Here is a 22,828-nt window from a genome sequence, read left to right as displayed (position 1 = left end):
TGTAAGTTTCTGACTTCACACTAAGGGGTCCACTAACACCAGAAAAATTAAGCGTGATCCTGCAGGTAAACCAACAAAGTGCAAAACTCACTGTTTTTTTATGGGGGGAAAGCACCTCCTATTCCCTTATTACATAAATAAATAAATATATATATATATATATATATATATATATATATATATATATATATATATATATATATATATATATGTGTGTGTGTGTGTGTGTGTATATATATATATATATATATATATATATATATATATATATATATATATGTGTGTGTGTGTGTGTGTATATGGATTCCATACACTAGATCGAAGGTTCACTACTTTGAAATAGTGTATGGAATGCACACTGCAGCAAAAGTGAATTTAATCGAAAGTGCACTTACGCGAAGTTCAGTGCAACGAACGGACATTGTACTGAACTTCTGTGCAGTACTCACGGACCTTAGGGTTAGGGCATGGGTCATGGTAAAGGGATAGCCCATAGGGCTATCCCCTTACCATGACCTGTGCCCTAACCCTAAGATCTGTGATGACTGCAGTGCAGTGAAGGACATAGCAATGTCCTCCACTATGGTGTGATAGTCACAAACCTTAGGGTTAGGGCATGGGTTAGGGTAATGGGATAGCTTTACTAACTATCCCCTTACCCTAACCCGTGCTCTAACCCTAAGGTCCGTGAGTATCGCACCATAGTGGAGGACATAGCTTGTTTTTTGATGTCCTCCACTGTGCTGCGGTACTTTTGGTGAAGTGCACTTTCGTGGAAGTTCACTTTCGTTAAAGTGAACTTTCGCGTAAGTGAGGCTTCCTATTACAAGTTCGAAGTTGTGAACTTTCGTTCTTGTAATAGGAATCCGTATATATATATATATATATATATATATATATATATATATATATATATATATATATATATATATATATATACAGACAGTGTAGTGGTGCAACAGTAGCATTGTCACCTCACAGCAAGAGGTTCTCTGGTTTGATTCTCTGCTAAAATGCCTTCTGTGTGGAGTCTACATGTCCTCCCTGAGTTTCTGTGGGTTTCCTCTGGGTGCTCTGGCTTTCTCCCACGTTACAAAAACATGCATCTAGAGCATTTCTCCCTGGGCTTCTGCTGAAAATTGGCTTTGTTCCAAGTTGGACTTTCCCAGTAAACAAATGTTAAATAAATAATTAATAAAATAAAATATATATGTGTGTGTGTGTGTGTATATATATATATATATATATATATATATATATATATAAATGTATATGTATATACACACATATGTATATACATATATATATATATATATATATATATATATATATACTCCCATGATCAACGTACCTCAAGGCAGATGGAATTCTTTGATATACATCAAGTTCAAACTGTGTATATATTTCCCCTGATAACATTTAATTCCTTGGTGTTTCAGGGCTTGCACTGTTGGGTCTTGAAATTATTATGATTTTAGGTTTTGGTGAGGTGTTGCTGCTTGTGGAAAATGCCATTTAAGATATGGTACTGTTTCAATTAGCTATGTAATTTTCATGTCTGTAAATAGTACATTTTCAGCCAATGACTGGTAGGAATATTTTAAAGTCATGGCAAAGAACGATAATTAAATTATACCCCCTTCATATTAAAGCATTAATGCTTTGCAAATTGAACTGTTTTTGTTGGGGGAGTTCTATTCCTTATGTAGTATAATGTCAGTAGTAAGGCCTGTCCACACCAGCATGTCTGTGTAGCTGGCATCATCCAAATAGGTGGTTAGTCCTTATGCTACAATTGGAGTGAAGGTTAACAACGGGAGTTCTAGAACCCACTAGCATTTATCATCCCGCAGGGGATTATTACACAAATACTGTGCGAGCATTGCCAAACAGGAAGTTGAAGTTATCAATAAGGATTTGTTTACTAAATGTTTGTACTAAGCATGCCTTCCTACTGAAAATAGTTGTGTAAAATGAAGGTAGTTGCTTGCATGCAGTCAGTGACCCTCGGCCGTTTGGTATTGTCTAACCATATTTATGTGTGTTAAGGGATGAAAGATTTCACCTGTAGATATCCACATAAATTTCAAATGTAGTCAATGGTATATAATTAATGAATGTACTTGAGCAGTTTTGGTCTGTTTTTTTTTTATTTTTTGTAATACAGTTTAGAGTACAGGATTAAGGCTGAGGTTATGAGCTGCTAATTAACTTTATCACATACTCCAGGATTTGATTTCCCTAGCTTCCATTTGCCTATGGTGTAACTCTGAGCATATCACTTAAATGAACAGTGCTGCTGGATTGCCCCTGAAGAGTCTTGTGTACAGTGAATGTGCCTGGCTAGCATGTAAATAAAAGTTAAAAAATGTGGCATTCGCATCTTGCATTTCAGTGGCCTACCCAGGAAAACAATTTCAAATAAAATAAAATAAATGCAAATGTTTAATATATGGTGTACACTATAGAGATATTCACCAACCAGCTGAGTGATTTATTATTTCTCTGTAAGCGGTGTATGATTTACTCAAGATTTCATGAGTGTAAAACCAGAGTAGGTAAACAAAACATGGCTGTTTTATGCATAACTTCACATTGGTCAGGAGGAGAATATAACTGTTATTCAATGTTTTAAAAATATGTATCTTTCTTTATTATTACTATGGCATGTAGACAGAATACTTAGCTCTGCTGAAATATTTATAAAGACATCATTTTAGTGTAGTGCATGCAACACACATTTGTTAGCATGGTTATGTATACATAGCATGCTGATAAAGTGCAGTATATATCAGTAATATTGTTCTTTGCCTTCCAACATATGGGGCATGGTCATGCTTTATACGTCAATCATGGCATGTAGTAGAGTACATACGCCAGTGCATTTTCCCCACAGTATTCCTTGTCGATGTGTGAAGTTTATTAATAAAAGCCTTCATTAATTTTGTTATAGAAACAGCCCATATATCTGCTTTATCCCTTGACAATATCCCTGCAGGGCTAGTGTGTGAATGCATCCATAGATTTAACCCACCACATGCTACAAAGCACAATGTAAGTGCTTGAATTGTGACTGGACACAGGAAGAGAAGGGGAGTGGTAAATATTAGTGTGGTGCGGACATGGAAGATTCAGTTTTTTTTTTTTTTTTGAATAGACATATTGAACTTGCCAGCAATCCTATAAATGGAGGCAAGTTCAGTTTTGTTTAGCAGTACTAATAAAGTTTACTGCTGCTTCAGAAGCTCAGTTTAGCTAGTCGTAGAGCTGCATTATAACTGTTTATAGTAATGTTGCACAACATTTATTGGTTCATAGATTATTACTAGGTTAACTGCCCTCATAGACCATTTTAAACCTAGCCAATCACCCCCTCTGAGAATCAAACCCTGCACCTTGTGTTTCTTAGGTAAACACATTAACAATTACACCACCCTCCCACCCAAGCATTCTCTATGCTTTTTTTTCTCTCAAGTTTCCCAAAATGCAGACTGTATGCCTTGAATATGTTCTATGCAATGCATAAATTCAATGGTTTGTTCATTCCTACTACCAGAACTAACTTACACCGATATAGTGCGACTAACAACAATCAACAGTATTTGTGATAACTAGTGATTTGCATTGCAAAGGTTTGCATGTGATGATTTCTAATACTGACCCCCAGAAGTGGAGGCTGGAAAAGACAGTTAATATGGCTGAGATGGTTTGAGAGGAGAACCAGTTTAGGGCTGCAAACTCGTCATGGCTTGAGTGGCTTAAGTATACTGCCATGAAATAAAAAACAGTACCTTCAGGTCTGATGCATGCATCATTTATTCATTTCATTTGCACACGTTTGAGTTGCATTGAGATAGTGGTACTGCTGGAAGAGATGCATCCAAACTACTAAATATATTAACAGGAGGAGGGGACTATACCTCCTACTGACATGCTATATACCATGATGTGGGAAATATCTTAGCTGTCATGCTGACAATAGTGTCTAATGTTAATATGTTTATATAAGTGAGGAGCATGTGGTAAGTAGAAAACAGTGTTTTAAACTGTTAGGTCTGTGTACAGATTTCATGATGAAACTTGTTTTTTTTTTTTTTCTGTGTTGTTTTTGTTCCCATACCTGTTGACCTTTAACATTCCTCCCCAGTCAGTTATGCTCTTTTGTTCTGTTTATCAAGCAATTTTAACAGGTATCAGGGTGAAAGGTGTCTGAGCGAAGGTCATAAATTCAGTTGCTTTCACTTGCATCCGGACAATGAGGCTATATATTATGGCCTAACTGTACTACGTGGGCGAGGGGGCAGGTAATCCATATCATTGTGGAGCCTCACAATGCCTTCCTCATGTGAGTACAAGCTTCTGCACACCCACTATGTACAATGCCATCTTTTACTGGCTTCATGACCCTAACTTCCACCCCCAGAATACATGTTTACAGTTCAGCCCCACTTCTAAGGAGACTTACTCAGTATGTGGTTTGTTCTGCCCTGTTGTCCCCCAGATAGTCAAACCCATCCTCCCTTGCCAGTACTGTTATCCCTGAGCCACTAATTCAATTCAGATCACCTAGGACATAATCAGAGCTTTATCTCTCTCTATCATTGGTGCTGCCTCAGCCTTGCTAAAATTTTCACTTACTGCATATGTGTAATTGCATTGATACTGATGAATTGTTAGTTATGTGTTTCTGCTGTATGACAGCATGGAAGTTAAGGATGGTGGCTGAGTAAATATTGCTTTCACTTTTATTTTAGCAGCATTTATTGAAACATAGTGGACTGGTGTAAAATTTATATTATACAGTGACTGGTCATTAACATTCCAAAACGAGCCTGCTGATTGGTCAGCCCAACCAGCATGCCCGTTGTAAATCGAACATATACCAATGGAAAAAAGTCCAGTTGCCTGAATTATCTTCCATAAATATATGATGTTAAAATTTTACTTTTCTTTCATTTTTTTTATTTTAAAAAGTAAACTTGCAAAAACTGGATCTTAAAACAAACTAGAGAGATGGGACAAAGACAAATAAAAAGATAACAGGAAAGAAAGACTTGACTTGATATGTGGGGAAGCAGAGAAATAACTAGAGGTTTGACCTGACTAATATTTATAAAAGAGCAGCCTGCCTTTCTCCTACTTGATATGACAAACATGTACATGTAACTCATGATTTTCTTGAGTGCTGTAACTTATTTATTTAACATTTGTTTACCAGGAAAGTCCGACTCCGACAGAGCCCATTTTCAGTGAAGGCCTGGGAAGAAACACTCCAGATGCATGTCTTTGGAATGTGGGAGGAAACTGGAGCACTCAGAGGAAACCCACAGAAACGCAGGGAGGACATGTAGACTCACCCCAGCCGAGAATTGTAAATCAGAACCTGTTGTTGTGAAGCAACAACTCTAATTGCTGCACCACTGCGCCGCCCAAGACACAATTTGCAATTCCTGCCTTATTAGTAACTGTAGTCCATTAATATTTGTAGTTTTAGTTGTTGTCACTTATATTCTGCTAATGTAGCATCCTGACAAGACCGTCATGGGTTATTACCTCCTAAGTGGATAACATGCCATTTAACAGTGTCCACTTTATATACCATGTATCAGTGAAGTCAGATGCAGGTGGGAGAGTAACTGAGATAAAACACTGAGCAGCATGGACCTTCATTATGACTGTCATTATTAAAGAGATTAATTGGATTTCTGATAATTGCAAAAACTTATGAGACTAAGAGATTATATTGCTGAGGGGTCATTCATTAATAATTGGAAGTCAGGTCATGATAGTGCCTTGGTTTTGTACTGTTCCATCATGATACACACCAGAACATCCTATGTATTAATTTCTGCGTATGTGTATTGCTTCATGTTTTCCGGAAACATTGCTTCCCTTGGCTTAGTTCAGGTGCAGTTTGAACATGCAGTCATATTCTCTGGCCTTCTGGTGAAATTTTGTCTATTTACTGCCCTCTGGTCATGTTTTACTAAGTTATAAATAGGGATATTGTATATTTAATATCTCTTTGCACACTCCAAAAAAGTCTGGATGATGTATTTGTACTTCTGAAGTTAATAAAAGAAAGCTGAGGAAAAATGCAATACACAAGGAGAGACAGTTCAGGAGGATGAGGGAAATAATGTATTAGTTTTCTTTTACTGCAAAATAAAACGTTGTACATCCACTGTAAAAAGTTGGTAGCTTAGCCCTCCCAGATATTAAGACTTACAGTAAACTCTCAGTTAACCGGCACTCATGGGGATTGGTAGATGCCGGATAACTGTAGTTTCTAGTTGCTTGAGAGTTACTATTAAAAATAGGCCTGACTAATACTGTACTCTATACTATTTGTTTGGTTTGACTTGTTCTCAGGTTGGGGAGAGAGGGAATTTATTCCTATCTTCCTTTTTAAAACTCCAAAACTCTAAAAATGTAAGATATGTTTCTGCAGGGGTGGGGGTGGGGGACGAAAAGTGCAACACATGAAAATTGTACTGTATTTCTTTGATTTTTTTTCTGGTTGCTTGAGAGTTCTGGTTGTTTGAGTTCCAGTTAACTTAGAGTTTACTGTATTAAGATGTAATAAGCACTTGTAAGCTTATAGAAATATCAGGATTTAATCCAAATCATAATAACTGGAAGCCCATTTGGGTTAAAATGTGATGTAGCTTCATATGTAAATATTACTGCAGTTGCAGAGCCTCATCTTTCATAAATGAAGAAAATCTTGTACCTTTTAAAATGCACAAATTTTTAAAACATATAATCAAAATATTTTAAAACCTTTGAGTATGCTTAATGTAAAAGAATCAGTGATGGTATTCCAACCAATCTATCTTAGTCCTAATATAAAGCACAATAAATTAATGATAAATCTTTCTAAACTTTCCTTACTTAAACATACAATTATTCGTGGCTTCTTTAACTATAAGGACCTTTCAGCTGGAGCTATGAGAGTAGCTTTTAAGGTACCTTAATTCTACTTTATAATCATGAGACAAGTAAAAGATCTCATTTAAAAATTTTTAGACAGCCCAAAAATTATGGCACTTAATATAAATTAATTTAAACTGTTAGGGACTGCATTCACTTCCCAAAGGAAATATCTAGTGTATATAAATTAATTACATCTATTAATATCAAAATTCAGTGGTTTATTTTAATTATTGAGCCAGCTTAAATCCCTCATTAATGTAATCAAAAAATAAAATCAACTTAATCGTCCTTAAAATTTCTGCTTTCAAAAAACTTTTAAATACTCAGTTAAAGTTAATAATCAATGCTTACTGCCTTTCAAAAAATGTTTAAATACTCAGCTAAAGTTAATAATCAATGCTTATTTCATTTCTGATAGATTAAATAAGCTCTTCACCACATTACCGTGTAACTGCTCTGTATGTAAATATCAAAGAAGTGATTTATTACATATTTTCTGGAGTTGCAAATGCTTTTATAAGCTTTGGTGTTCCCTTAAAGTCAGGCTAGCGAAAATGGGGCATGAGAAATCTACCTTATCTTGGGAATTTGCGCTACTTCATGTACCCCCTTCTGGTTTACTACTACTCGATACACATGTATTATTTACTCTTTTCTCACTGATTAAATTTTATATTATTAAAAACTGTCTTGACAGATCAAAAACGACATGGGATTGATTTAAGCAAACTGCAACAAACTATATATCAGCACATAAATTAGTAATATCCAAACAAAATATATGGGTTTACTACCAACAATATTGGAAAAACTTTTATAATTTTAGTTCGTAATCAGTTTCATGTATTTTAATGTCTGTTTACATGTATAAAACTAGCTTTGAGAGTTAATGTTATTAATTATCATAAGATTACCCTCTTTCTTACTTTATTGTTTTTACGGCAGTTAATAGACTGTTTTATTTACTTAGCTTATTTGAAAATATATGCAGGCATTCAGCATTTTGGAGCTGTGTTATAACGTGTAGACACACCTAAGGGTAGCATTCCATTACCTGCATATAAGTAGATTGCTGATGATGTATTGCTTTCAAATTTGTATGCATCATTGTATGCATCATTCCTTGTTTTTCATACTAAGAAAAAATGCTGGAATCCCATTCCATTTGTGAGTGTGTATTAGTGCCTGGGTGCTTCTGGAGTGTTGTAAGGTGAAAGCACTCATGTCTGTAGAAGCCCGTATAGTTTTCTGTAGGAGTATTTTCCCTGCAGTGGTAGGGAAATGGCATATGGCAGATATGAAGCATCTGTTTTGTCAGCATTGGGCATTAAGCTGTTAGAGGAAAATGAGTAACGTTCTGTATGATCCAGTGAAACGATAATTGTGCATCTACCCTACGCCAGGCAAAAGTAGTAAAGACCCATGTGACATAACATGCAGATGTGCTTTCTCAATGAATGCTGTAGAAAGAAACATAATTGGCATTGACCTGAGAATGATAGCTGACACATGCATGCCACTGTCTGAAGTAACATATTTTGCAAATTATTAATATTTAAAATTGCAGAGGCTGCACTTGTATGAATTAAGACTGACTCATAATTTTGATGGCTTTAAACATTTCACTGCAAATTTTAAATATGCACTTATTATTAAGATTTTTGGCATGTTGTTCTTGAAGTTCATTTCATAGTAGAGCAAAAAAAAAAACACACTGCCCATCTCATATAGAAGAAAGCAATTTTGATCTGGGGAACTTTCTGCCATCCTGCTGTTTTTAAAACAAATAGAAAATACTGTATTTTAAGGCTTTAACCAACAGCTGTAACATCCTTTGTTAGTTTTCAATTTTACCCTCAGTTTTACTGGATCTGTTACAGGATGTTGCTTTGTGATTTTAATTACTAAAATGGAAAACTCAGGCCAAAAAGTTGAAGCCACAGGCAGAATACTTGTGAATTAATCTATGGATACAGTTGCACAATGTTATTGTCATTGTTGATTAACTGGCTGTGCCCCTTGTAGATGGGTACACTGACCATTCGGGCCTATAGTATAAGAAACTGGAAGAGAGCACATGTTTAATTTAAACCCATCTGCTTGACTTGTGCAGCTCTCGGTATTTCTGCATGTCATACATTCGTTATGCTTATTTTAGAGCCCCATCCCATAAGTAGTAACAGGGACACTGCTCCCTGTTTTAACCCAAATAATTATTTCTCAAATACTGTATAGCATTTCAGTTGTGGGAGGCTGTTTAATTCTTGATGGAGACATCCAAAGATGAGATGCTGAAAGATTGTTTACATAATATTAAAAAGTAGCTGTGTCACTGTTATTTATTGGAAAGTGCATAGAAATGCACCAGGATGTTGGTTACATACAATGTGCTGTACGTACGTGGCTCACTATACTGACAGTCCCAGATGAATGCAGACATCTCCTATATGATGTTCATTTATGGTGCTGTACGTACGTGGCTCACTTCACTGACAGTCCCAGATGAATGCAGACATCTCTTATATGATGTTCATTTATGTATATGTAGATGTAAAGAATGAACTGCAAGTTGTGTGGTGTGCTCAGACTGACAGGGATGCAGGTTACATGGAGTTAATGTGTATAGGAAGCAGTGATGTATCATTTCTGAAGTTAAAGAAGAACACAGGATTCTTTCTTTTAGTGACTGGGTCTGCTAATTAGTGACTTGCTGGTGTCAGTACAGGGACCTTCTAACACTGATTAAACTGGCGCCCTCAACATCACTGTATGTGAGTATTGTGTGTTTGGAGACTTCATTTATATCTATATCTATGTGTGTGTGTGTGCGTGTGTGTATATATATATATATATATATATATATATATATATATATATATATATATATATATATATATATATATATATATATATATATGTGTATGTGTGTGTGTGTGTATATATATCTATATATATGTATGTAGATGTGTCTGTGTATGTGTATGCATAGGTATATATAATGCACTTACAATTAACAGATGACAGTTTTCTCTATTTCATTGACTCATACTGGCAAAGTAGCCACCCACTGGTGGCAGTAATATGAGTGGTGACATGACTGATTTGGGTATGCTAAACTGCCATTATATAGGAATAGCTACAGCAGAAGCCTTGGAAAGACAGAGGGCATCATGGCTTTTGTTCAGATCAGACAAGCTATGTAGTTAACTTGAATCATTTGCTTCTGTGTCCTCCATGGGACTTTGGAGCTGCCTTATCATTAGGTAGATCATACAGCTTGCATGTGCTGTAGTCATACATGCTGCTGCAAATCCTCAGCTGTGTTTGCCTCTGTGACTAAAATGCAACATCCAGTCTGATCTGCAGCTGTATTTATTTGGTTGCTAAGCACTAACTTAAAAAAATCAACACAAAAAAATGTACATGAGGAAAAGCCATTAAATATGAACACACAGCTTTTTAATAACTCCCGAGATGAATTTAATGTTTAGAGGTTATACCGAGATTGCAACAGTCACAGTCTGGAGCGAGTGCGCGCACGCGTGTGTGCGTGCGCGCGCGTGCGTGTGTGTGTGTGTTCCATTTAATTATAGATGATTGGAATAAGTGGGATGACATCTTAATAAAGTGTAATAAGTCCTGGCTTCATCCAGGCTTCTATCTCTTCATATCTACACAAAGTAAAAATGTACCATACAGCACTGCAGGAAGGAGAAGGAGAGAGAGAGCAGCACTTGTTGGTAGTGCTTCCTAGGCAAACGGCGCAAAAAGAGAAATACCTGCATTACATGTGTTGGTAATGATCCGCTGCCTGATGACCACATATGGCAGCTTGATGAACTGTAAGTTGAGGGCATGCAGTTTTGTAGAACTATTTAATAAATGGAAACAACAGTCCATGGAGTAAAAAAATTAGTACAAGTGTTGCTATTTGAATCCTGTGGTTCTATAACTGTAGTGTCTGGATCTGAAATGACATAACATTTTTATATGGAACTGGTAAACCAAGTAGGTAGATGTTTAGGGTGTTTTGTATGTCATACACACTATTCCCTACTTATCGCAAAGTTCTGCAAACTTCGGCAGAAAGGGAGCAGTCTTAAAATTAAATGTCCAGGCTTGGGGAAATCTGAATGATGAAAGGATAACTGTGAAGCATCTTACATTCAAATTATGCACCTCAGACTAATGAATCATTTGGGTGATCTTAATCCAGAATGTCATTATATGTGAATGGTTTAGCTTTCCATTCACATTGTAACCTTCGAATCCTGTACCATACGATATTTGATTGCAGAAGTAACTTTTATTAAGGTTACCAGTTGCTCTATTATTATACCCGCACAGTCATGGAGAAATGAATCTGAGATGCTAAATAAAGACTAAATGTCACAGAAAGCCATATGGGACATGACACCTGTTACTCAGAACATAACCACGTGGATTTAGTTTAGGACCGTGTCATTGTTAGGTATAGGAAAGAACCCGTTTGAGGGTGAGAAAAAGGGATAATGCATTTCAAAAACATTTTATTTTATTTTATTTTATATTATTTTATTATTTGTTTTTGTAGTAAGAAAACATGTTAACAGCATTGGGACCTATTGTCCATACATTAAAATATACTCTTGTAGACAGTTTCATTTAAGAGATAAGTTTGTAAAACAGGATCATTTCAAATCTTCATTCCCTTGGTATTTAAGACTGCATATCGTTTTGCCTGACATCATAAAGAAAACTGATAAGGAACATTGTCAAATGATTCCCATTTCACTAATTGTGGCAAGAGAATGTATGAATCATTAGCTGTCTAATGATACGCATTCTATATATATATATTTGTCAGTTGAATCTTTACTGACATTGGGTAAAAGCATCATGTGGCAAATATGGAAAGGTCACAGCCTGCATGAAGTTTGTATACATCACACATACATCCCAGACTGCCACTGTAAAGGGAGACAGAGAAAAACATGCACACTAAAACTTAATGAACTCTTGCATATCCTAACTGTCCACACAACTTACAACAACATCAAACCAATGCATCCTTTTATCTATGAAGGGAGAGAACAGGCTTGTTGAAATATTGTCATTTTTTGTCATCCTGCAGCTGACCTTTAGAAGACCAAATGTCTCTCATCGATTCCTTTTTTTGCCTACCCCTTCTGTCCTCTCCCATACTTCCAATTAGGATTGAAGCTAGTGAGGAGATCAAGGCATCTCTGGTCTGTGTTGTGCTCCTTGCATGGAGCATCTTAACTGCATCCTTCCCATCCCTGCATGAGTCCATAACACCATGTGTGTATGGTGTACAATCTGCAGTCCACACTGATCTGATCCTCACTTGCAGAAGGAGCTGATGCCAGAAAACTGCTGAACCCACCTTTCATGAATCACTCTGTAACTGGCTCCCCAACCTTTGCCAGAGAGCTCAGATTTCTTTGTGTGCCCATGCATGCACCCCCAGAGGATTGGTGCACATGTCCTCTCATGCCAGTGCCTCAGATGCCCGAGCTGCTAATCAAACCCATATCACCTTGGCCATAGTCAAGGCTGCTCTGTCCTCAGAAGAGGCCCCAATCAATAAAGTGTAAATAAATAAGTAAAGCCCTCTGTACCACAGTGCTGGCTCTTGAAGTGGGAAATGTACTGAAAACTTTAAAATATTATTTATTTATTTATTTATTTATTTAATATTGATTTATTTAACTTTGTTAACTGGATGGACTGACAGGTCGGTGGACCCTTTTCAGCTATGACCCTGGAGTATACATAGAATTTAGAGAGTACAATATTTTCAATAATTTTGTACAGAGATTCACAAATTCAGGGCAAATTGAAAAGAGACCAACTGGGAATGATTCTACATAACTGTGTGTAAACAAGGCTGAAGCTCTTTATGGAGTAAAGTAACTGTTAATAAAAAAACAGTAGACAGATAAATTTGAAAATTTTACTGAAAGTTCAGCAACTCTGTCACATTTGTTCAAATATCGTTTGGCCTGTGGCATGCATAAATCACACATTTATAATCAAAATGTAAAATACACTGAAAATTTTACACTGTAGGTTGTCATTTTGGTGGCTAGTAATATATCAGATATGCATTACTACTTAAGATGCAGTTACCATCTTTACTGGGCCACTTGTGTTTTACTTCATTTATGTTTGCTTCCTCAAATATAATGTCTGTGATGCTGTCAATGGCTCACAGCGTTGATATGTTAATAGTACACAAAACTATCTGTGCCTTCCTGAGTGATTGTGTAAACACTTGTGCAGTTTTACTAAACAGCAGTACTGTCCCATTTGCAATATGTTAAAAGTGAGCAAGATGTTGTATTTTTAAGATATTATTAAAAATCTGTAAAGCACCATGGCTTATTCTGTGTACTTGGCTCTGTCCACAATGAAAGCCTTGTTAAAACTAATGTTTCTTATTGTGCCATTCATTCTCATGATTGCATGACACTAATTTGCTTTAATCAGTGCAATGTATGCTGTTTGTTATAGGTAGGCAGTCATCTTTTCAAACATCGAATGCTAAAAGGAAGAATTAAAGCTAAACATGGAAGTGTATGCTTTCATGCAAGCAGTTAAGCCTTACAAAGAAGTAAGGATTGTTTTCAAATTTAAAAATGATGTTTTTTGGTTCTTTTCATCCTGTGACTATAATGGTTTTCCAGGCATTGATATGAGTCATTTGTTCCCACTGTCCTGTTCAGAGTTAACACCCCATGTTGCCCAATTGAAAGGTGTCTTCTCTTTCCATGGTAAGTACTGTTCTGCAATCACATTTTATGTCCTGGTGGCAAGGAACTGAGTCAGGTAACAATAGCCTGTCTTGTATGGATGCATGGAATTTGTAATTGTGCTCACTAGACCGTGGTGCTGCGGTAGCGTTGTCACCTCACAGTAAGACGCTGTCTGGTTTGATTCTCAGCTAGAGCATCTTCTGCGTGGAGACATGCGTGAATGGGCGTACCTTCATTGAAGGTTGTGCGTCAGACCTGGCACGCCGGTATGTAAAAATCAACTGCCAATCATTAGTGGACCGGAGTTCTGCTGTGGCGACCCCTAACCGGGAAAAGCCGAAAGACACAAAATACTGTGATGCTTTTGCACACTTACTTAGGTTTAACTGGAGTGGGATGAACTGTTCAACTGAGTTGGCTGCTGTCTGCCCAGCCCATATCCTACCGTCAGCCTAGGTTATGCATCTGATGGCTTTCCCAGGTGTCCCTTTTGAAGTCAGCACAGTAATAATGCCTGCCCTGGCATGGATGAGCTGTTATTGGGCATTCAGATTCATCCCTGTCTGCCTTCCTCCACCAGCTTCCAGGTCACTGTGTGAACCCAGGTCATCTTGAGTTACTGCTTCATCTTGCTATACTTTGGAGCTGGCCTTAAAATGTAAGTGTTTAATAAAGTTTCAGGGAAAAAAAGGTGTATAAATTGTGGTTGTGATACCTTTACCTCAGAAAATTTGGTCATCTCTAAATTTCTTTGATTTGATTATTTATTTGTTTATTAACTGGGTAAGAGGTCTGGTCTAACAACCCTTTTCAACTCTGACCTAGGATGCATAGACAGTGCTTTTACAGAGAGAATTCTACAGTAAGATACTGTGTAAAAACAGTTAAAAACTATTCACATGTACTCATACATTAAGTGATTGATGTTATATTAATGATCTGTTAGTTGTGTGCAGTGTTTGGCATATTTGCAGTAGTTGCTTCCTCACAGCCCACAGTCCTAGACTAAATAGTCAGAACTATGAAAATATTTGTCCTCAAGTCATTACCAACCAGTGTTCAAAATGCATGTATCTTCAGCCAATAGCATCAAATGCTGAAGGAGCAGGTTATGGGCCCATTCACTGTCAAAGCCAGCTCACTCTGTCTATGGAATAGCATGGCTAATTTGGAAATGGTGCACTGACTTTGGTAAGTATGTAGCGGCGTGCAGTGGCGGCAGAAGTTACCCAGAAGCAGTAGAAGTAGGTAAGCACTGTGTGTAAGTGGAACCACTTGTTTCTCTTTAAAGTAGCAAAGTGATATCCCTTATTAGAGAAAACATTAATGGAGCCATTGCGTTTATCTTGGTTTGTGTCAACATTTGTGGGACCAGTGACAAGTCCTGATAGTTTTGAAGGACATTTTGGAAATACCAAAGAGAGACATATGTCTGGTATTTCAAGTTCTGCATTTGTGTTGTACTGTAGATTTAGAGAAAAGTTCTGCAGTTGTTGTGCTAGAGATACCATAGTACTAGATAGCAGATGAAAGTGACTAATGCTAGTATAAATACTTTCAGTAGTGTAGAAGTAATGTAATGCAAGCTGAGTAAAACTGATCAGATCCCTTACAGAAATATGCTGCAAGAACAGAGTACGTTGTATACATATGGACACTAGCTGAAATGCCTGATACAGGGAGATGTATATGCATTGGATAATTTCAGGGCTTAGGTTTCTGTCTTACCCATAATTAAAAACAATACTGTGAAGTTCACTAATCTTCCTCTTCTTCTCCTCCTCCTTTCGGGTGCTCCCATCAAGGGTCACCACAGCAGATCATCGGTCCACAGAATGAGTTTGTTATTAAATGTAACAATCTATGAAAACCAAGTAACACATTCTGTCTGTCATTTATTTCAGTAGCACATTCTGTCTGTCGTTTATTTCCTCTGCCTTAAATTTCCAGTACTTTTTAAAGGATGACTATATGCCTCTCATATGCATTCCTGAAATCATCCACTGTTTAAGACTTCAGCTCAAAAGTAATGGATACACAGATTACATGCTAACAAAAATAGTTTTTGAAGAGATTACAGTTTCTGCCTGGATGAAGCAGTTAAGGTAAATTTAACTTAAAACAAGGTGCAAACAGGTAGACATGATATATGGGAAGAAGTTGGTGATTTCGGTATGATAAAAGAAGATTTTCCACTAGTGCTGGATGGGATTAAATAGTGCAGAGGGTTACATATTTCACGGGGTAGTGATGTCTGACTGTGCAGTGAATAAACTGGACTGTAGCACTGATGCATAGTGGTGGCCTTAGTTGTACTTTACAACTGGCCAAGCTGATCAGAAGGCTTACTGGAGATACCATTGCATTGGTTACATGACTATTGCATGTCCATTACTTTGGATCCACCTTCCCATCTCCTAAAATGTTTATTGTAGTATTCAGTGTCCTCAGGCAACCCTTTCCACTTTGTCCATTATTAAAAATAACTTCTCCAAGAGCAGCCCCTATCACATCAACTGCCATTAAGTGCACTTTGTCTAGAGGTATGAGATGTCCAGGGGAGAAGCTCTCTTCCTTCCTTTAGTCATAGTGCTGACCAGAATCATTCTGTCACACCATGTTTACACATGGCATTACTGTCACCCCCACCAGGTCAAACAGGTCACCATTATTCCATATGCTGGTATAACCTTGTAGGATGCTAATCATAAAAGGGTACCTACTGTAAGGAGAGGATGGGCAGGCTTAGACGAAGTGTCAGTGGATGCAACAGGTGTTCTTCCTGCAACAGAATATAACAACAAACCCATGAAATTAAAGGGACACTGTGGTCAGAAAACTTTATCTCATCTTGATATTAAGACAAATGTCCCTGAAGTATTGCATGCAGTTGTCCTGCATGGAGCATCATAATTATGCTCCAGTATCAGCGAAATGGTACTGTGGTTCAGTGCTACTCTAGTGCTACTCTAGTGCGAGTCCCAGTCTTAGCAATACTTAGAATCTTTGCACTGTCAGGGTCATGTCTGATGCTAGCCACTAAAAGCTGACAGTACCAAACAGTGTGCAACAGCAGCAGAACATGACATGGATTCATTTCGACTCCATTTCTGCATGCTGACTGAAACAATTCAGCCAATAAAAATGTGTTTAGGATCCAACTGCTTCTCTTACACAGGGAATACACAAGGACATAAACTACCTTACCAGTTTTCAAGACCAGCACAAGACTTCACAATTTTTTTCTGTAACTAGTAGTGCATGGAGCAGATAAACCTCTGTACACTGCAAAGAATTATGATTGAATCTCCAGTCATAACTTAATATTATATGTTCCCAAAACAGATGCCAGGATTCACCTCTCAAGCTTCTCTTTTAGGAGAATTTCTTGGCATCCCTGTCTTGAACACATAGTAAGCAGGTTATCACTGGAAACCCAGTCATAATCATCTGTATTAGTAATCGTCTAGTGCAAAGTGGCATGATGACAGGAAGATAGTGATGTCATTTTTTTTAACTTGATTAAGCCTTCTGTTTTCTATATTGCACTTGTCTTTAGAGATGGAATGTGATGCACAACTCCATCTTGCAAAATTTGCTTTCTAGTGAGTTAGAATGGCAGTATTCAGAAGTACTATTTGCTTTACAGAATTCCTAGAGAGAGTTAGTAACATTTGTTTTTCAAATGCACTCTGGTTTGTATTCGTTGTCATGTTTAAAATGCTTTCTAATCATCCCTTTCTTCTTCAGCTGCTAAATGTGGCTTACATTAGATTTTAATGTAAAGTTATAAACTAGCTACAAAGACTCTACCTTTTTAACTCTCAGTTTCTGTCAGTGGTATCAGGTTTCTAGACACACCAGCCTCAGCTTCTGTCAAGCATTGCACAGTAAGGAAGTGGATCCCCAAAGGATCACTAAGACAATGTTGACAGTAAGATGGAAAAAGTCAACTGTGACCGATGGAACGTGTTAAAAAAAGCTGTGAATCTCCCGGGACTCAATGGGTTTATAACTCCAGTAGAAGAAAAGAAAGAGTGTAAACACTTTGCTGTACGGGCTATTCCTAAGCTAAAAAAATGCTTAAATGGGATGATGAAAGAACCACACAGAGGCATTCTGAAAGAAAGTGTCATGAGATTTCATCACAGCTAAACATGTTTTCTGTTGACGAAACTGAATAGTAGCGGCATGTCATAAGAGGTGAAACAGCGAAGTCTTTCTTGGGAGAGAACAGGAATGAGTGGCCTATTCTGGCTGACCCATACTTGAAGAAAAGGAGATGGTGGTTCTGGTTAGCTAATTGTACCTGAGCAAACAAAGGCCATAACTCTGAAGAATATGGACTTGGCAATCTCAAAACAGTGATGTTATATGACAGGGGGATTAGTATAGAAGCACTAAAATGCCATAGGATGCCCCTGTATGACACACATGCCTATTTCAGCCACAAGGGGTGATGTTGGGGGCCATCCAAAAAGAAAACACTAATGACTGCTCACATGATGGATCTGAAATCATTTGCCACCTTAGGATTGAAAGAAGGCCTGATAGTCACCAAGCACCAAGGAGAAAAAAAAAGTAGGTAAGTTTGCTTTATTTATTTTATGTAATAGTATAGCAATCATGCAATGCTCTCTTGGAAGAGGAATTTTTGTGTTTGAAGTACAGCTGGCCTTTAATTTGGTATAAATGCAGATGGTGCTGTCCCTGTAGCTTGTTAGTCTATTTTTCATAATTTTATGGCATGCAACCAGACCTACTTGTATGGTTGTAGGCTTTCTTAATGCTTAACTCTAATGAGATATAGTTTCCTCTCATCTTTCCTTCTGCCAAAGCTGACCTTTCCTGTTTTTTCATTGGAAAAGTGTTTGCATGATTTCAGTAGTGTTCATTCACTGACTTGTTGCTTACCTCTCAAGTGTATGTCATTATGATAAATGTTCATCATTTTGTCTTAAAAAGTCCATGGTCCATGTTTCTCGCAGTTCCACGTTGAAAGAATTGTTTTAGCTAATATTCTTGGTAAGTAACACTTAATTGTATTAATTCATCAAAATAACTTTTTTGTGTAGCTATATTTAACCTGCTGTGAGCTTTCTAGTTGAAGTTGTTAAAAAGTGTTCCACATTATTGTCATTAGTTCCACATTATGAGACGTAATGTTCCACATTTTGGAGAAAGAAGGTTGAGAGCTTATTTGTTCATTCATTTTCCTTGTAGCTGCTATATCCTATTCAGGTTTGCAGATGAGCCTGAGCCTATCCCAACATGCAACAGGTTCAAAGTAGAGAACCAGTCCGGAGCAGGATGTCAGACTATCACAAAACACACACACACACACACACACACACACACACACACACACACACACACACACACACACCTGTGGGCAATTCTGATTATTGGCAGTTCACCTGATGGCATGTCCTTGGGCTGTGGGAAAAATAACTGCACAACCAGTAGGAAATTAACACAAGAAGCAAGCAGCAGTGAGGCAACATTTCTAATTTATCTCTGTAACATACTTCACTGCTGTTTTGATTTCCCATATTTGTTCAGATCCAAGAGTACTAAAAGGTTTTTCTGAGTCATAAGACCCCCCCCCCAAAAAAATTTCTCCTACATCCTGGTTCTTCACAGGTTTTATGCAAACTAAAAAGGTGACATTAGCTTTTAATTTCCTACCTTTATATTGTTCATTTTATAAGCAAGACCCTGAATCTTTATTGTTGTGCCTAGTTGGTCCTTTCATCTTTTACCTGCCTTTTAACATGAAGTGTCAATGTTCATCATAACAAGACGAGCACCACTGCTGTACCGCTGGTAAATTTACTGTGGCTTCTGTCTGACATTGTTTATAGTGTCTCTGCTCTACATCCAAGGGTATTAATCTGTTTCTCTGTGATGACCCCGTGGTAGTTGGGTTAATTAATGTTTGTAATGTCATATGCTCAAAATATATCAGGTCTACTGTCAGCTATATAAGTCATTAGTATGCAGAGCACTTCCTGAATCTTTCGTTTCGTTGGCTGATGTTAAGGAATATAATACAGGTTTAACACCAGTTTTTGTTATGCTGCTGTGGTGTCATTTTTTCTGTCTTTCTCCATCACCATTGAGCAGTTCTTCATAGCAGAACACTTCTTGTTGTATTTAGGGACATCTGTTTCTTGTTCATTCTCAGCAAAATGTAAGTGTTGTTTTATCCCCTGCTTTGAGAGAATTTTTGGAAGTGTGCCACTGTCTATTTAAAGCACTTTAGCAAGCTTTGTAAAACATGAGACATTGCCCTTTTCCCTTTCTATGTGAATATTTGATTAGACTGGGCCTCTGAGTGAGACAAAAATCTTCAAAATGCACACCTCTGCACATTTTTGCTAGTTTAATGCAACCCATATTAGCATAGTCTGTTTTCCTTCAGTACCTTTTTAAGTAGACTGGTGTGTGTTCACTGAGGAACCACAGATCAAAAGACTCCAGGATTTAAAAGATATCCTCTTGACTGAGAGGTACAATACACGAGAGGCCAGAATCAGAAAACTGTGCATTTAGTCACAAGGGATAGCTGGGGCTAAGCACAGAGTAAAGTGGATTCTAGTGAGTCTGAAAGGGTGTGGTCACTGTGTGCTCCATTTGTTAGTCAATTCAATCCCTGTGGGCTACCACTCATTGTCTGCAACTCAAATACAGCAATTCCAGTTGCTGGGTCATCTGGCACCTGGAGCAGTTCCCTGATCGGGTGTGCCCCTCAACTCTATGTTAAGGAGCGAAAGAAAAGGTGTGCTCCTACATCCTGGTGCTCCAGTTGAGGTCCACTCTTTCTAACCTGTGCCCCTCAACTTCAAATGTTTTTGATTCATGTCTGTTGCCTGGAAAAGCAGTAATAGCATTCATTTTTGTGCCAGTATTCAGAAATGCCGGTACAAAAATAATGACGACACTGTTCTACCAATCACACTCCCTAACATGACGTGCTCATGATGGCTGCCCTCTTTACTCCACCTTTGCTACTGTTCTGTGTCAGTGTAACATTCTGATCCACCTTTGCTACTGTTCTGTGTCAGTGTAACATTCTGATCCACCTTTGCTACTGTTCTGTGTCAGTGTAACATTCTGATCCATCTTTACTACTGTTCTGTGTCAGTGTAACATTCTGATCCACCTTTGCTACTGTTCTGTGTCAGTGTAACATTCTGATCCACCTTTGCAACTGTCCTGTGTCAGTGTAACATTCTGATCCACCTTTGCTACTGTTCTGTGTTAGTGTAACATTCTGATCCACCTTTGCTACTGTTCTGTGTTAGTGTAACATTCTGATCCACCTTTGCTACTGTTCTGTTAGTGTAACATTCTGATCCACCTTTGCTACTGTTCTGTGTCAGTGTAACATTCTGATCCACCTTTGCTACTGTTCTGTGTCAGTGTAACATTCTGATCCACCTTTGCAACTGTCCTGTGTCAGTGTAACATTCTGATCCACCTTTGCTACTGTTCTGTGTTAGTGTAACATTCTGATCCACCTTTGCTACTGTTCTGTGTTAGTGTAACATTCTGATCCACCTTTGCTACTGTTCTGTGTCACTGTAACATTCTGATCCACCTTTGCTACTGTTCTGTGTCAGTGTAACATTCTGATCCACCTTTGCAACTGTCCTGTGTCAGTGTAACATTCTGATCCACCTTTGCTACTGTTCTGTGTCAATGTAACATTCTGATCCACCTTTTCTACTGTTCTGTGCTAGTGTAACATTCTTTTCCACCTTTGCTACTGTTCTGTGTCAGTGTAACATTCTGATCCACCTTTGCTACTGTTCTGTGTCAGTGTAACATTCTGATCCACCTTTGCTACTGTTCTGTTAGTGTAACATTCTGATCCACCTTTGCTACTGTTCTGTGTTAGTGTAACATTCTGATCCACCTTTGCTACTGTTCTGTGTCAGTGTAACATTCTGATCCACCTTTGCTACTGTTCTGTGTTAGTGTAACATTCTGATCCACCTTTGCTACTGTTCTGTGTCAGTGTAACATTCTGATCCACCTTTGCTACTGTTCTGTGTCAGTGTAACATTCTGATCCACCTTTGCTACTGTTCTGTGTTAGTGTAACATTCTGATTCACCTTTGCTACTGTTCTGTGTTAGTGTAACATTCTGATCCACCTTTGCTACTGTTCTGTGTTAGTGTAACATTCTGATCCACCTTTGCTACTGTTCTGTGTCAGTGTAACATTCTGATCCACCTTTGCTACTGTTCTGTGTCAGTGTAACATTCTGACAATGTGTGCAAGGTACAAGGTAAGGCACGGAGTGCGATGCTGTAACTGATCTATGCAAAACTTCTTCTATTAACGTTTTAAGTGACTCGAGTTTTATTTAAGGATTGTCCCTGATTTTAGGCCTTCTTTCTTCATTAGGTCTAGCTTTTTTACTAATTATTGAGCACAGAAGTTGAGCTTTTGCCAAACAGATCAGTGTACAATGCAGCACCCAACATGAACACTGTATCACTGGCAAAGCCCTGCATACAGTTACTTGCCCTTTTCATTTGTATACATTTGTATCTTTGTCTTATATGTTGTAAAAACTGTTTTTTGAAATGGCAATGCATTTAAAAGGTATGTGGGCTTCCTGTTTTCTTTCTTTTTTTTCCACGTTTTAAGACTTGATAGTCTCATTGGTGCAGGTATAAACTATAATGGTGGCCCGTGTCATAGGAAGATAAGTGATTCTGAATGTGGATATCCATTGTTTGTCTACCTCCACAGTACTGCAGACAGCTGCATTTACTTTTCTTCTGTATAAACAATGCATTTAAAAGGTTTTCCTGTTTTGTAAATGTCCTGGTTTTCTGCTGAGATACACACCCTAGGCTGATTTAGCACAGTATATGGTTCAAGGACAAGCATAAAGCTTCACAAGTAACAGCTGTTTTGACCAGGTAGTGTACATTATTAGGCTGATATGGACCATCCAAAAAACACCATATTTAAAATTTTTGGTTAGCAAAGTTTTTACTAGATTGATGGAAGGGACTCACTCTTTCTGATAGTGCCCTTCAGAAAGTCAAATGGACTATACCTAAGTGGTATCATACTCTGGTCTTCAGTGTCATGCATAGGAGCTGTTTCCCTAT

This window comes from Protopterus annectens, chromosome 7.part0 (genome assembly GCF_019279795.1).
Source record: "Protopterus annectens isolate FY-2018-M chromosome 7.part0, PAN1.0, whole genome shotgun sequence".
In the NCBI taxonomy this organism is placed as follows: domain Eukaryota; kingdom Metazoa; phylum Chordata; order Ceratodontiformes; family Protopteridae; genus Protopterus; species Protopterus annectens.
Note: the sequence above shows the minus strand (reverse complement) of the source record.